We start from the raw sequence: 17,543 nt of genomic DNA, 5'->3' as shown, positions 1-17,543 counted from the left end.
CATGCTATAGTACACCACCGTGACTGGAGTGAGCGGCGGCGTCCTCTCTTTAGACCAGAGGCAGGAGGCTTTGACAGGGTTGTCCACTCGTTCTTGTTCTGTGTACTACGCAAATACGGTTTCCCCCCTGAGTTCTGCGCAATACTGGAAAACATCTACAGGTCCCATTGTAGCAGTCTAGTGTTTAACGGCCGAGAAGGACTTCAATTTAAGGTCACCTGCGGCATACACCAAGGGTGTCCTCTGTCACCCATACTTTTTGTTCTCACACTGGTTGTTTTTGTACGCCATGTGATCGCCTGTCAGGGCATCCAGGGCTTTCCGTTGCCAGGGGCCGGTGCCATAAAAGTGTCTGCTTACGCGGACGACGTTACTTTGTTCGTGCGGGACGAGACGTCCTTACGCAATGTTTTTAATCTCTTTCAGCGGTACTCCGAGCTATCTAGTGCTCAGCTAAATGCTTCAAAAAGCAAGATTATGGCGATAGGGTATTTTGCACTGCCCTCCGCGTTTAGTATTTCTACGTGCACGTCTCTGCGCATTCTTGGCGTGTTTTTTGATGGCCACGGAGCGTTGCCTTCAAACCGGGACAATGCAATCATGCGGGCCGCTGTTGCGGCAGCAGAGCACTTTTCTTTCACTTTCGCAGAGCACAGTTATTTTATCTGCTCGGTCGCTTGCCCCCGTCTCTGGCACTTGGGCCAGATTCTTCTCCCGCCGCCCTCGATAGTACAGAGACTAAACGCAGTCTTGTTCCCTTTCTTCTGGTCAGAAAGACAAGCAGTTATGAATCATCCGACTCTGCAACTTCCGGTTTCTTTAGGGGGCTGGAGCTTTCCTGACATAGGGGCGGTCTGCGAGTGCCTTGCGCTAAAGTTCCTAATTAGCATCCTCAGGGACAAGGAGAGCCCTGCTCACAGACTTGCTGTGTACTTCAGTTCCGTTCAGACTCGTCCCCTTCCTTATCTTCCACCCCTGAGAACTACACTCCGAGCTGAGCAACCTCACAAGCTGCACGGCTTCTTGATCACCTTTTACCGTCACATTGGGCCTCTTCTCAGAGATTGGGATATTCTCGGCGTTGCCGCTGTCCGCATCTCCGAGCGTTTGGCTTTGACATCGAACGAAGCTCGAGAGCGACTTCGGAAGTTGCGTATGCCTTTCCGATCTCGCACGTTTGCGGATGTTCGGGTCCAACTCGTGATTTCATGTGGCAGGCCTGGTGGGGGCCCTCCCCACACTCAACAGGCAGTGTAGAATCGGCATCACAAACACTCCCTTCTGTTGTCTCTGCAGAGCACAAGAGACTATGGATCACCTACTGTACGATTGCCGTGTTTCAAGGATTTTTTGGTCCCGAGCTGCCCACAGCTGTTCTCTTCGTGTCCCGTTCCTGTGGGGTGCGCTTCGTGTGGCGCCTCGATCTCCAACGCATCGACTGTGCAGGCTTGTGACATTCATGGGGTTTCATGTCTTGTGGCGGGCTCGTAGCAGGTCCATGGTTAAGCATACGAGGTTTTTGCCCGTCTTAGCGGCCGTGACATCGCTTCGCAGGGAGGTGCAAGAATTCCTAACGCAGGAGCTCGATAATACAAACTTTGATGGCTTTGTCCACGCGCGGGCAGCTGAAAATGAGTTCACCATCAAGAATGGGATCATTATCCTTCGGCAACATTAAGTGGCCGAAAGACGTGCTGACATGTGTCTGTGTAAATCTAGAGGTGTTTGCGCACACTGTAAATATACGGTTTTAAGATGTGCATTTTATAAATATGTGATTATTTAAGTATGTAAATAATTAACTGTCCACTCTAAGCTTAATTGATTCTTGTATTCACTGTTCGCTTGTTGTTGTATTCACCGTTAGCTTGTTTGCATTGTACATTCCATTGTACTCATTGGCGCTCATGTCAATAAATTTCCTTTGATTTCGCCAATCAGTACTCTGTGGCTTGATGACAATACACACAATCAGTACGCGGTGGAGGGAGTCAAAGGGGAGCCGGTCCTTCATATATTGGAGAATCAGTAAATTAAGGATATAGGGAGTGGTAGGCTAAAACGATAAGGAGGATGGGCTCACTAATTTTGTGACTCATCTGACCAGTCAACCATACAAGAAGGGCCCCCTGATAACGCGGTTCACCCCCAGGTGGGGCGCGTCTTTCAAAGCACGGCTGATAAAAAGGCCGTCTGGCAGTATCGCTTACGGTGCTGTTCCGGACACGGACACAGACGGATGAACACGAAATTGACAACCGTAGATGTCATGCAAAGAGCGCACTGGTGTACTCCTCAAGAAACATGTAAACCGAAATCAATTAATCACCTGGAAAAATTACGAAATGCCGAAGCCTTTTTTTTTAATAGTTGTCGATAAAGGTCCCGGTCCGTAGAACAGAGTTTCCGTAAGTGTGCGAAATCAAACACCCGCTACTCGGTTCATAGCCAATGTCCCAATGATTCTTACTAAAGAGAAGTCTCTTCGCTAGCGTCAACTGTTCACGAATTATTGAGCCCGGGAGGGGGGGGGGGGGAGCTTCATGAAACACCCGTTATAGACATCTAATACTTTCGCTACCTGAGTAGTTTAACGAAAGGTCTCAAATTATATTTCTGTCCTACGCGATAAAACAACGAGTTCTAAGAGTCCGTTTTCATTCATGTCGGTGAGACGGTGATGACGGTTGACGGATGACGGTTGGCTAGGAGTGTGCTATGTGGAGAAGTTCATTTTTAAGAGTGTAGTCGGAGGACGGCTTGCCAGGCGGCGGGTGGATAATCGAGGGGGCGGAATATATTTATTAAGAAAAAAGAGGAAAGGTCAGCCAGACGGAGGTCGGCTTGCTATTCCAAAAAATGTAAAATGGGGGAAGAATAAAGGAAAAGTAAAAGATGAAAAGAAAATGAAAAGAAGAAGAGAAGGAAAAGGGAAAAAAGGGGAAGAAAAGAAAAGGCAAAGGAGAAAAGAAAGAGGAACGAAAGAAAAGAGGAGGAAGAGAAAAGAAAAGGGGAAGACAAAGAAGAAAAGAAACGAAGAGGAAAAGACGAAGAAGATAAGAAAAGGAAAGAAAGAACACAAAACTAAAACTGAAAAGGACCTCTTCGGCGAACCACGCTCTAGGCGCGTCCGAACAAATCCACGTGGGTACCACAAAAGGACCAAAATCGGTCCCGAGATGCGCCGTTCGAGCGGTCTCCCCACTGGTCCCCCGATTCTCTCGTCCCCGCACGTGATCAAAGAAACGCTTGGCGCTAACAGACGAGGCACGGACAAAGCACACAAAAAAAGGGCGCTAAGTTACAACACATTTATTTGAGGAAATCACCCCCACATTTATACAACCTCGACCGTCTATACCGGGTATTCTTCCAACGCCACGTGTCAAGATATGCTAGTTCGTTATCGGATAATGCAATTGATGGCGCTAAGCATCCCTTTGACAGTGTACCAACAAGCCCGATTATTTCAATTACTGTGACACCTAATGCAGACAAAGATAACCCTCTCCGGCGCGTCATGGGCATGCGCATGCGCTAAAGCCTTTGTAAAAAAAATGTCCATTTGAAAGGCGTCCTTGACGTAGTCAAGACAAAATGGCATGAATGATAATAAACAGCAACAACAACTTTAGTTCAGGATAATGGGTGGGGAGTTTCATCGCCGGGGTCGATACTCTACCCTATTGCTGGAAGTGAAGCAATGAATAACGGAATGGGTCCCGTTACAATGAGGATCGAAGTCCTGTGGCGTCTAAAAAGGCGAAGAGAGCCTTGAGGACAGAGCGTTGGTGTGCTGGATGCGGCCAGGGGCCAAGCAATTTTGTGAGGGAGAGGGGACGGGAGTCGAGCTCATGGAGGAAGGCGGAGAGTACGGAGCGGAAGGGTGGTAGTGTAGGCAAAGAATGTGCTCGAGATCTTCAACAGCACCGCAGTCACCGCAGTGACTGCAGTGGGGAGAGTTAACATGTCGCAAGCAGTAGCGCCACTGAGCTGTGAAGGCCACGTCGAGGCGTATTCGGTGAACTGCTGCGACGTCCCCCTGCTGCGGCGTCTTGACGAGAGATATGTGCTGGCATGCGGAAAGCGAGCGCTGGGTCAACTCTGCTCAGCATGGCGGGGTGTAGTAAGTCGGCGGTCCGTTGGCGGGTAGCCAGAGGAGTCACAAGGCTTCGAAGTATGGACCGCCGATCGCCTCTGAGCAGTGCAATACGCGTCCGTGTCCGAGACGAGAGCTGCTTCGGCGGCGCTGTCCGCCAGTTGCCTTCGACAGCGCAATGGGCGGGAACCCATTGGAGAGCGAGCCTATGTCCTGCTTCGTAGACAAGTTTCTAAGCGGTTAACACATCCAAACCAACGGGGCGGAGGAGCCTCGGATGCCAGAATTTTCAATTGCTTGCAGCGCAGAGGTTGAGTCAGCGAAGACCACCCAATTCCGGGGGGCGAAAGGAACGATGTGCTGCAAAAAGAAAAGTATGGCGTAGAGTACCGCAGCTGTGGATGATGTACAATGCCAAAGCCGACGTCCTTGAACTACGCCTTCGCCGGAGATGACAAACGCTGACGCGCACTTGCCATTTCGAGGGGCGCCATCGGTGTAAGCGGCTGTAGAGGTGGAAAACTGCACGTCTACTGTGCGTGCTTAATGTGGCGAGCCCAGCGCAGGTGGGAGTCCAGGACCACGCCAAGGAAGCGATGGGAACGCACAGGCTCGAGCTTCCGTGCACCAACCCAAAGAGGGAAATTACTCGTAGCATTGTGGGTGAAAGGGAGCTCGACGCACTTTTCGGGCGAAAGGTCCATTCCAAGTCGCGTAAGGTAGAGATGAACGTTGTTTAAGGCTTGTTGTAAACGGCGCTGAATGGCTGGTCGTGACTTGCCTACTGTCCAAAGGGCAACGTCATCGGCATACACGGAGAATGCGAGCTTGCGTGGAACTGTCGATTTTAGTCCTGCCATGACCACATTAAAAAGTGTAGGAATGAGAATGCTTACTTGGGGTACGCCTTGATGAACAGGGTGCTTGGGGCTTTTGCCGAGGGATGTGCGGACAGCGACAGTTCGGTCCGTAAGGAAATCGCCAAGCCAGCTGAAAAGTCGACCAGAGACTCCAAAAGACCGCAACCCGTGGAGGACACAGATGTGCGAGACTGCGTCATAGGCGCGCTTCATGTCCAGGAAGACCGATACAACGAGTCACCGATGAGCACGAGCATGTTGGACTGTAGAGACGAGATCGAGAACTGGATCCATAGAACTTCGGTGGCGGCGAAATCCAGCCATTTCCTGAGGGAACGCACCTTGTTTTTCGAGCCACCAGTCGAGGCGATGCAAAACCATTCTCTCCATGAGTTTGCCCAGACAGCTTGTCAGGCTCACGTGGCGAAAGGAGGATATGGCATTTGGGGGTTTGCCTGGTTTCGGGATTGGAACAACTAAAGCCTCCTTCCAAGTCGATGTACGGATTCCTGTCGCCAAGACGTATTATAAACATGAAGGAGAGCTAGGAGTGACGGCTCGTCATGGTTTCGCAGTGCGGCGTAAGTGATTTTATCTGGTCCTGGGGACGATCGCACATTCACAAGTTTCAACGCAGTCTGCAGCTGAATGAGAGTAAAGTCGCGGTCTATAGCCGCCGGTGCACGGGGCCAGTCTTGGTGGATTTCTGTCTGCAGGCTCTGGACGAAACTGTGGTGTACTGCAGACCTTGAGGCAGCCGCTGGTGTCGTTAGGACGACGGAGAAATCTGTCGCGAGCGTGGTTTCGTCTACACCCTTAACGATAGCCAATGCGACGAGAGGATTGTTTTCTGGGGCCGCACCCTTGTGAGCTCGAATTGTCCTCCAGATCTTTTTGGCGGGTTTAGGTTTCAACGGACATTCCCACAGCATCCCATGCAGAGTTCACCACTTTGCCCTTGCTGTCAGAGGTGAACGAACGGGTAAGTGAAGTGGTGCAATCCTCATAAGTTATGCTGAATCCTGCCATCCCAAACTCTACATCGGATATCACAAGCTCATTTTTTGGGCATTTCATCCCAGGTTCATCTCGGCAACGGCATCTTTGTCACTGAGGAGCAGTGGCAGCGGCTCTTGGGTCGCAGGAGGGATTCTCTGTTCTGCAAGGAGGCAGTGAAGATCTTGTGGCCGATCTCTGAACTAAAAGGCAGGAGCATCAATGGGGCTCCATGTCGTCGCTTTTCGAACAAAGAGATTGGAGTGAAGCCCAGAAAGGCGCTGACGCCAGTCAAGCTCCAAGCCTCACAAGTTAGTACGATCTCTTTCTTCTGCCCACAGTAACTTTGTGTGAATATATAAAGTGCCGTTGTTACATGTAGTTTTTAGTGGGACAGATCACTTCACAAAGAGAGGTATAAAAGAAAAATTGTTGCTGCTTGGTTGTTGTGGACGGGACCAGTCTTGGTGTCTGCAGGCTCTGGACGAAACTGTGGTGTACTGCAGACCTTGAGGCAGCCGCTGATGTCGTTAGGACGACGGAGAAATCTGTCGCGAGCGTAGTTTCGTCTACACCCTGAACGATAGCCAATGCGACGAGAAGATCCTTTTGTGGGGGCGCATCCTTCAGAGCTCGAATTGTCCTCCAGATCTTTGTGGCGGGGTCAAATGGTGAAAGGTGGTAACAAAACTTACGCCAACGCTTCCGGTCCCCGTTCTTAAGTTCTCGTGGTACTTTAGCTTTCATCCGGCCGTACGCCACAATGTCAGGAAGTTGCCCAGTTCGGCGAGCCGTTCTCTCGGTTCGGCGATTTAATGCTCTGAGGTGGTTAATTGCGGAAGAATGACCGACGTGACCGGTGAACTGTTTAGACATGACTACCGCGTCCTGCATGGCGGAACGAATGCCTTGAGAGAGGGCCTCTGAGGACATGCCGGTGTGCACAGATGTTCGGAGGGCAGCAGGAAAGAGTGCCCAGTTCGTGAAAGGGAGCAGTCCAGTAGTGGGTGACAGAGGCAGCCTTTCGTGCGAAATATAGATGGGAAAGTAGTCACTACCTCGGGTGTCGACATCTGTAGCGCACGACATGTAGCGAATTCTGTCTGCTGAGCACCAGGAAAGATCCAGGACATCGAGTGACGTTGGTGATCGCATATAAGTTGGCTGTCGGTTGTTTAGGAGGCACATGTGAGCAGTCTCCATTACTTCTAACAATCTCCTTCCCCGTTCATCCGTTCTACGACTTCCCCAGGCCGTATGATGAGTATTGAAGTCACCCAGTACAAGAGCTGGGGATTCCAGTAACTGAATAAGCGGTGAAGGTCAGTCCACCGAACCTGTACCGCGGGACGTAGATAGGTACTGACGACGGTTAACAGCATGTGCCCAAGGCGGATCTTACAGGCGACATAATCGTAAGATCGATGACAAGCTGACCCTCTGGGAGCAGCAAAGAGGTCATTACGAATGTATAACGCTGTTCGGCTCTCAGAGGATTGACGGGATCGATAGATTGTATAACCATGAACACGATGTGCAGCATCCATGCCATTTTCGCATACAGCTATGAAAGGAAACTTGTACTGGTAAAGATGAGATTTAAAATCTGGGAGCTTGTTACGTAGGCTGCGAGGATTCCAGTGTACTTGAATGACACTGTACATGAATGATAATATATTATCATTCATGCCATGATTTTGTGATCATCTTTAGGTGAATATTGGTGTGGATGTGGTCGAAGAGCAAGCAGCTCTTTCTTTTTTTCTATTTTGCTATTATCAAGAGTGCATCTTCCCCAATAGATATCTGTTGCAAACGCCTTGTGTGAAAACATCCGTTTTTGAGAAACTCATGCAAGGCTACCTCAAAAACGTCGCTTTGCAACTTAAATAACTGCAACAACAACTTTATTTTATGATGACGGTACTGGGGAGCTTCATTCCCAGCGGTGTACCGTATACACCATTGCTGGTGGTAATGTCGGGTTGGGATAACGAGTCGCCTCACAGTGTTCGACTTATGCTCACAATGTGCTCTGTGCCTTTGTAGTAAGTAAGTAAGCAAATAAAGGGTAGCCACTGGTTTCTTCGTTATGTAACATGACTGTTTCTTACGATATTAATACATAGAAATATTCAGCTGGTGCAGATTAGTAATGAAGTTTCTCAATGGTCAGTTATTGATCCAACCCCGACACATCCTTAAATGTTTGACGACACTCCTAACTTTTTAAATGTCCGTCCCCTACAGAGGGGTATTACAGCATCAGGCATATGTCAGTACGATACCTCGAGCTGGTATGACCGTAACTGTAATAATGAACCTCCCTTCAAGTTTCTGCAACACCACTCGTGCTTGGCATCATAAATAAACCACTGCAAGCGCATCGCGGAACTCGCAAAAGCGACGTGTAGCAAATGTAGAAAAGATTACCTTGTTTTAAAGAAAGCAAGTGGTTGAGGTACCCAATGGTACATGTTTTTACACAAAGCGGAGTATCTGGTGCGAGATCTTTGGGGAGAATGCACACCAGAACGCAACATAAACAGTTTGTCCGTGTTGTGTCGTGGGTTTTTTTTTTTTTTTTGCTCTTCCGGTTTTGGAACACAAACAACGCGTATCAAAGCACAAATGATGGTAGCAAAAAGAAGGGGGAAAAGAACATGAGTGCACATTTCCTCGAGAAAACCGCGCGCTCGTTTTCGCGCAATATGAGATATGCGAAATGAAGCGCCCTCTCTTGCCCGTTAGCGAAAACGCGCTCGCGCCATTTTCGTCGAGGCGATGCTTGGAAAGCATGGCCCCGCTGTTCCGTGTACACGGTTTGCGTTGCCCCTGAGTAAGTTTGACTGAATAGTGGCAGCTGAAAAGGGCTTCTGTTGTCATCATATGTGTATGCGCCTCGTGTACCACTGCCTTAGTAAAAGTTTGTTGTGCAGCAAGGCAGCAGCCGGCAGCATAGTGTAAAAGGCACTGCAAGCTTTTCGTTCTGCTTAGTAAAGAATCGTCTGATTACCACAACTTTTTGTCGTGAAAAGAACTGCGTTTGTCGAAACTCTGAAGAACAAAACACAATGTTATTCAGTAATGATGAAGGTGTCACCGCACTGCTGTACTAGCAGAGAGGAATAAAACGACAAAAGGGTGCATATTCATGAATTGCTGTAACTGAGCACTAGGAAGAAAATGACATGAAGAAAAAACCTGAAATAGTATCCTGTAGTTGAGGCTACTATCGGACCAGACTAAAGCTTAACGAGTAAAGCTTAACATTCTCGATCGTTCAGTCACTTTAGAATCAGACATTTACTGCTCGTTTACGCACCACTGATGGAGAACCTGAGAGGCAGACCCATAATTTGATATGAGTGATCCTGATTTGACTCTTTTTGTAAAATCACTGAACTTATGGTGAATTATATCATAACCCGCAGGTGAATTGTCAAATGTGATAGATTGGAATATTGTTTTGCATATGTACCTAGTGCGCTCTCTTGACGTACATCCTAACTCCAAATAAGCATGTGCACAATAATTTGCGGTCTCTACATGTGTTCTCTACTGTGTTCCAGTTTCTCGTGCACAAGGGAAAGTAAGAAAAGAAATTAGTCGAGACACTAAATAGGCCAGAACGCGAGAATAGGACATAATCTATGAATATTTGCTTTTAAATCTTATTTGTGTTTGTGTGTGTGTTAAGGAAGATCACTTCTTGTAGTTGAACTACGTAGGATAAAACCACTCTTATTACAGGTTCAGAATCATGGCATTTATGTTGATCAATTTTTTTTATTAAATAACAAATAAATGTTGGTCATGAAGTCACATGCTCGACAAACAGGTCAAGTCGTGGCTTAAAGGGGCAATAAACAGGTATGCAAGGTGCACTTTTTTGTAATGCAGTGTGATTCGTTTCCTACAGTGACGTTTAGCAAAAATTTTTGTCGCAAAAAAGTAAATAATGGCTCCAAACCAACCGAATATTCACTGCACTCTTTCGCGCTCATGCGCCGCCCGGTGATGCCCTGGCGACAATAGCCACACGTCATTTTGACGTCGCGCACCATCAACCATTCAAAATGCGGGGCGCCTGTAGAGTGACTTTGTTTTAATATCGGGTAGTGAGGTCAATTCTAAACATATTTACACTTGTCAAACTCAAGGTAGCCAGATCAAAAGGTACCAAAAGCCCACAATATTCCATTTCATGTGCGCACTATGTTTTCAGCGCTGTCTTGCTCCGCGGGGTCACAGCGGTGTTCTCACAACCGGTTCTCCCCGCACGCTGCTGTTTGTGTCAACGAGGCCCGTCATTGGCTAGAAGTCCGAAATCTCCCCCACCTCCAGTTACTGGAATGCAGCTTTGCTACACGTGCGAGACGTGTGACGTAGGTGCTCTCGGAGTAGGAAGGAGAGACTCACGCGGATTATGTTCTTTGAATTGCATTGTTTCGTGGTAAAGGCGCTCGCTAGAAGTAAATGAATTTCATAATTGGATATCGTGAGCCACGTTCTTTCATAGAGCATAATAACTGGAGAATATTCCTGGAGCTGTTTAGTGCCCCTTTAAGGAGAGCAAGCAGCAATGATAGAACCAGATACCTTCCAACATCTAAATCTGAAACCTAGCACTATATAGTCTAATTATATATCACAACTACGAAATGCAGCAGCACTACAACCGTGGCGTGGTTACCAGAATCTCAAAACGTTAAGGAAGAGATTGTTCGGCACAGTGCGGCAAATGGTATGAAAAACTCCTGCATCAAAATATTCCCTTTTATAAGACCAGTATCTCATTTAATCTTACCATCACAATATCAGCTAAAACTAAAAAGTGAAGTATTACAGAAAACAAAGTAAATGCAAATGCCGAACGTCGATGATAAATGCCGTGTGAGATCTCGCTGAAAATGGAATCGACCGCAAAACTGTAGGACTATTTCTGCTGCTGAGACTAGAGTTCTGAACAGTTTGTCATTCGTACATTCCGCCGAAATGTTCTGTACTCCACCGAGAAGCCGTGCTTCAAAAATCGCGGCCGCGGATTCCTCTTTAGCGGAATCCCCTCAAGCCGCGCCGCAGCTCGTGAGAGATCTGCCTTAGCCATGGCGGTCGGGAGCGGCGCACTCGACAGATGGCGCTATTTCGCATATCTCCTATTCCGCAAAATTAAAAAAAAAATGACACTACGCTAGGACCTACACTCACAGACACCACTGCTTATTTTTTGTGACTGTGTTCGTTCATTGGACTCGAGCTACTCGGAAGTCGACACTTGGTGGGCGAAAATACAGCGGCGCGGCTCTCGTTACGTTATCCTTATGGTATGTACACCATCCGTTCTAAAATCCCATTCTTTAAAAACCAGAGACGCTCGTGAGTGGAATTCCAGCACCCCCAGCGACTCCCTTCGCCATTCGGGCCGCTGGAGATGACAACGAATACGATGACTCTCATACGTCCCGACCCCGACTCGCGAGCTGAACACTCCCAAAAAAGGGGAAAGGAAAAAAAACGGAGTTAGGCTGAACTCCATAACAGCAAACCTGAGAGGGGCCAAACACATAGAAGACCAGCTTGCCTGTGTCTACGCAATTTTATGAGTTAGAGTGATTCTCTATGAAGGTAGTAAAACTCTGCCACATATACAGGGAGTCCCAAAAAGCGTGTCATTGAATTATAATTATAATTAAAAAAAGAACTACGCTAGAATCATGCGGTCAAGGGCATTTCTTGTCACTAGATTTTTGCAACCTCCTGATGTGAATGTCAAGTAACGTAAGTTTTATTGTGTAAATTGTTGCGAACCAAACTCGGAAATTTGCCAAGTATAAAGGTCACTTTTTTAAACAACCAAAGTGAAGAGCGCTTTAAATTTCCGCAAATTCACGATAATTGACAGGGATATTGAGGAACTATCCCATCTGAGAGAGAGAGAGAGAGAAATACATGATGACGATGAAAAAATAGCTGAACATCATGCTTTTCGGGGCACTGATAGCACAGCGATTTTGAGGACTTTTTGAGCGCAATCGTTGTGAGCCCGACGAAAGGAGGTGATAAACGCACCCCACAGAGTGACAGTAGAGAGAGAGATAACACAGGCATGGCTTAGCGCATCCGACTCCGCTGGGATCATGCCTTCCCTTACCAGATTTCAGCAACTGTCGCTTTTTTTTACTATCACTTGGTGGGACCTCACCTCCTTTCGTCGGACTGACAACGATTGCGCACAAAAAAATCATGAAGCGCTATGCTCTTGGTGCCCCGAAAGTCACATGTTCGGCTACTTTTTTCCAGTGGTACAGCTCCTCAATATCACCGTTAATTATCACGAATTTGTGTAAATTCGGCACACTGTTCACATTAGTGGTGTAAAAAAAAGTTGCCATTACATGCAAATTTCCGAGTTCGGTTCGCAAAAATTTATATAATAAAACTTTCGTTACATGGCATTCACATCAGGAGGTGAAAAGACCTAGTAAGAAGAAATGCTGTTGACCGCATGATTGTAGGTGGCGTAGTTTTTTTCTTTATTATTATTATTATAATTCAATGACACGTTTCCTGGCACACCTTGTATAATCCCCCTCCTGGAATAACTATGACCCCATCAAGGCGCTATGATCATTTGATACCATACAGGTGACATTTTTTTATTTTTTTATTTATTTATTTACTCGTTGAAGGGTACAAAGTTTGGGTGAGTTTGTACAGAAAGAGGTCCCATAGGTAATGCTAGTTGTGGGACCACGAGTTATTATCTTATTTTGTTAGCAGCTCTATATGGTGAATATATATGTTAGGTAGGTCAATCCTTCAAGAAAGAATAATCATCAACAATAGATATACAGTGAAATACATATTACCGTGCAGTATATATAGTAGGAATAGCTAAATTATTATATTAGGAAATATACTGCATACAGAGTGATATATCCTATATACATATGCCTCGTAAACATATGGCTCTCACTTATATGTAATTTATGAATAGATAAAAGACAAGATACATAAATATAAATATATGTACATAAATGCACAAACCGGTCAGTAGAAAAAAAAAGTCCAATGTTAAATGGCGCTAAACAGCATTTAACGGTCAAAAAGAGTGTAGCATCTAAAATGGGTGTAGCATAGTGTTCTATACGTTTGTTAGGATATAACGATATAATACTCGTTTGAAGAACAAAAAGGATGATAAGTTTGTTATGTTTGAGGGTAACGAGTTCCAGAGTGTAGAGGAGTAGTGAGCAAATGTGAATACACCGTAATTAGTTCTGCATGTGGTAACGGTCAAGGCGTTTTGCGATGATGTTCGCGTTATCTTGGTGGGTTGTTTGTATGTGCGTTTGATGTCTGAAATTGTTATCGTCTTGTGGAGTATTTTGTGGGCTAGAAGCAGAGCGCGGAAATTGATGAGTTTTTCCAATGGGATTATATTTATTGCTGTGTATACGGATGTGACACTGTCAGTGCGCTTCATATGTAGAATGGTGCGTATGACAGTGTTTTGCGCTATTTGAAGGGGGTGGAGCGAAGATCTATATGTAATGCCGTATACAGCTGCACAATATGCTAAGCGAGAGTGAATATAAATGAATTATATATTGTTATAAGAGACTTTAGAGGAAGGTATCTGCGTAGTTTGAAGAGGAGACTAATGGATGGGTAGGTGCTTGACATAATGGGAGGATTCGCATGATGTCCCCAGGGAGTGAGTACACGTATAAATTATACAAATAAGATACACATATACAATATAAATAAATACAAATATAAACACAGGTGGGGCAAAGTCACCTCCTTCCACCGGTCCCGTGGAAAAGAGTTGTCGTGAAAGGTGGTGGTGGGACGACGCGAGTCAAGACCCGCTGGCCGCGGAGGGAGTCAAGACAGTCCAGGTCACAGAGAAATAACTTTATTACATCTATGTACAGCAAGACTGCTCCTGACGAGGAAGCGCGAATAGGGTCAGATCAAAAGAGCTCTGGACGACGGGGCTTTTTGTGTAAACTATGGGCGCCGTCCACGAGGGACACAAACAAAATTAAGCATGCAAATTTTTCACTTTTCAGTCCCAGGATTGTTCCGTTACAGAAAGTATCCAAAATGATCAGATGCCAAGGCCAGCACATTACAAAAGAGAGTTCCCGGAATTAGATAATTGTCGCAAATAAACAATGTTACAAATCCAAAACGGCATTACTGGCTCAAAGAGAAATGTATACAAACACGTGATAGGGCTCGCAGGGTCGAGGTTCCCACGGATGGCAAGTTTTTCCCCAATCCACGTTCCTAGTGTCCCCCAATGGGGATAAACGCTAGTGTTCCGCGTGCCACAATGCTCATTCGTACATGGATGTCCTGACATAATCCGCAGCTATTCACGGAGGAACGTATTAGCGAAAGTGGCTCTAAACAAAACCCTCTGGACAGAAAGAGACGACCGACGGTATACAGGAATTCTGGCAAACAAAATACAATACAAACTACGGAGAGGTGATCTGGATGAAGAAACTTAACAGGCAAAGTCGCCATCATGCCATGTGTTTCAACCTATTCCCAGTAAACCACAAACATCTTTTCGACGTACCAGAAAAATCCAAATATCTAAGTCCAAAAGTAACGTCCACTCGATATCCATCATACGTACACTGAGTACATTAGAACAGGTGGACGTCCATAGAACGTGCAGTATACAAAAGTTACCGATATCTAATGCACATCTATTCTTAAGTGCGATCAACGTCTAATATATGTGACAAAACTTGGCGTTTTCAAAGTGAAGACATCACTGTAATTCTTGGCCATGGGCGCTGATGTAAACGGATTCGTAGTCTCATAGGTTCTTCTGACCCTTTATATATATCTCTCGCTTTCTTTTGTGTGATGTGTCAGTACAATATATCCTCCATATCATTTCCCAGTGGTTTCGGTTTCGTACTCTTCCTATTTTGTCTCATTCCACGGCAAATAACCGTCGACCGAAGTATTTGGAGCCGCACGAGAATAAAAACGCGGCTGCTTGAAACCATATGCTAAAGCCACAAACGTAAAGCTGGGCATATTGAATATCTTCGCGTTATTCACTGGCTTTGCATAAGCGTCATGGTCATTGACATCCTAACCCGCCCTGCAGGTGGCATTCTAGCCCGCCATACAGGTGGGAGTAAGTCGCCATCTTCCACAGGGGTGACATATGTCCGCCATATTTGTAACTACCCTCAAGCGGTCGCTTGGTGCAAAACCGCCATCTTGTCCTGGTCGCACGTCACTAAACGTCATTAAACGTTATTGCTCTTTGACGCAGCGCACAGCTGGGGCTGCCGTGTACTTCGGTAGTTTTGTTTCTCTGTTGTCGGCATGCTATTTGTAATTCACAATGGTGATATGTTGCTATTTGGGATGCGCGAATCGCTCGACATTCGCCTGCAAAGAATCTGGTATAACATACCACTGGTAAGTGACATGTTCCGCGAGTTTCGAAACTCTTCGTATTTATTGCCCTCGGCTCTTCGTATAGTTTTCCTCGCGATTCCTCTCTGCGGCTGGCATGGGCACATGCAATTGGACGTCCAAGCTGGGTCCCAACAAATAATAGTGTTGTCTGCTCGAAGCATTTCCGGAATGACGATTTTGACAGGACATCACCGGCACGAGTCCGCCTACGACAAGGCGCTGTTCCCGTTGCACACTCTTCGGTACACGCTCTACAGGTGCGTAAAATAAAAGAAGAAAAGGTAGTCGGCGCGTGCATGAACTACATTGATATGCTGCTGATATCACTTTGTCATTTATAGCACCTGCAGGTGTTACAAGCCAGCAGACGAGAACCAAGTGATGTAAGCTAGTCATTTTCATTATACAGTACCACAAAATGCTTGTTGCTTAAGTTCACGAAGTTGAGGATGTGCCAACCGCATTAGCCGGCTTATATTTATTACATTGTACTGCGCGCATCATTTATTTCTGTTGCCTTGTTTGTTACGACGTATGTAGTTCCCGAAATCGGAAAATGTGCATATGGTACCAAATACAATACTGTTCTGATTTTCTTTTTCGTGTAGAGCACATCAGGTCCCTCTTTTGAACAGGAAGGCAGGTTGGGCCCACACTGCTCTGCGCAAGCTCAGCAGGTGCATAAAGAATTTCGTTTTGTGCATAGAAGTAATTGCAAAGCTGAATAATGTGCCATGTGAATCTACTGCTGGCTTACATTTCTAACATTAATGTGCTACATTATATCTGTTGCCTTGGTTACTTGGTGCCCTATATTAAATCCCTGACAGTGGAAAGTTCCTGCATGTATATGGTATGTCATGATCTTTTTTGTGTAAGACACATCATGTTCCTCCTTTGAACAGGGGTCCAGTACGGTGAGCCCACACTCTTTGATCCATGCTCAGCAGGTATGTGAAAAATTGTGGTTGTGTGCAGTGGTGCATATATAATAGCTGTTGCCACTGTTGTCATTGTAGTATCTACAAGAAACAGAAGTGCCACATACTGTGTCTGAGCCTGGACCAGAGCTATGTGACGTAAGATCTGGTTATATGCATTCCACTACAGTATCACTAAAAATTTTGCATTACAGGTGCACAAAGCTATGGATGTATTCGCCTCGTCAACTGTGGTATATGTGATTTAGTGTTCTTAGTTTAATATTCAGGTGTCGGCTATGCATTTCAAGTCACCTGTTTACACAGTAGCTCGATTGGGCATGATGTGTTTATTTGCTTTAGCTGGATTATGTACATCACCATATAAGACATTCTGCTATTTTCTCCCTTTAAGGGCACATCAGGTGGTCACTTGGATACTGCGCTGAGTGGTGTAAGCATTGCTTTGCTTTCATATGGACGCTGTCATTGCTGTGTACTGCTAAAAAATATAGCCATATTGTAAATGCGATGCCAAAATGATTAGGTTTCCTGTCCATTACTTGTGCTTTACCGTATTGACTACATAGATGTAGCAGTGTTGTGTGAGTATTTTTGCATGTGCTTTTGAACCTTGCTTGAATGAAGTGACTGAGCACATTAAAGTCCCAAAAGATCTATATGCTTGCATCATCACAAAAATCTGGAGCTTGTTTTTAGTTTTCCGACTGTTTGGATAAGTGCTAATCGTATTGACGTCAATTTTAGGACAGCACTGGATTTGACTGCGAAAATCTTTCAGCTTTTCATGACTGGAATGAGGCAACATCACCGGTAAGATGTTAGCACGTGGAAATTGCTGTATGAATGTTAATTGGCTGTGCAATAGCTATTGCTCTCTGCCCCTCTGTGGTAGTATATGTGGTACAGCTCATTAATTCAATTTTCATTTACCCACCGTGGCAAAAACCATATTTTGCTCTATTCTAAACCACTTCGAAGCATAATCCTGCATCTCTTAGTACATTTGCTTTGCAGAGTTTTTTGGAAAGCAGTACCAGTGCTGAAACTCCAAAATCGTTGAAATACCCATCTCTGGTAAGCCTCATAGAGAAAGATCGGTAGTTCTGAGACAAAAAAAAAAGAGTGTAGCACCCATGCCATTCATCCAGTTATGTGCTGGTCACTTCATGATCACAAAAC

At 45.8% G+C, this 17,543-nt stretch overlaps 1 long non-coding RNA gene across 1 annotated transcript; it reads left to right on the top strand.

The window, feature by feature from the left end:
- The first annotated feature begins 15,589 nt into the window (after positions 1-15,589).
- LOC135399464 (uncharacterized) lies at positions 15,590-16,501 on the top strand. The gene is made up of 5 exons (XR_010424285.1): positions 15,590-15,677; positions 15,762-15,803; positions 16,029-16,097; positions 16,326-16,370; positions 16,440-16,501. It is a non-coding gene; the product is annotated as an uncharacterized LOC135399464 (long non-coding RNA).
- Positions 16,502-17,543: the final 1,042 nt, after the last annotated feature.

The sequence above is a fragment of the Ornithodoros turicata genome, chromosome 7 (genome assembly GCF_037126465.1).
Source record: "Ornithodoros turicata isolate Travis chromosome 7, ASM3712646v1, whole genome shotgun sequence".
Lineage (NCBI taxonomy): Eukaryota > Metazoa > Arthropoda > Arachnida > Ixodida > Argasidae > Ornithodoros > Ornithodoros turicata.
This window is presented reverse-complemented; position numbering and strand designations above follow the sequence as displayed.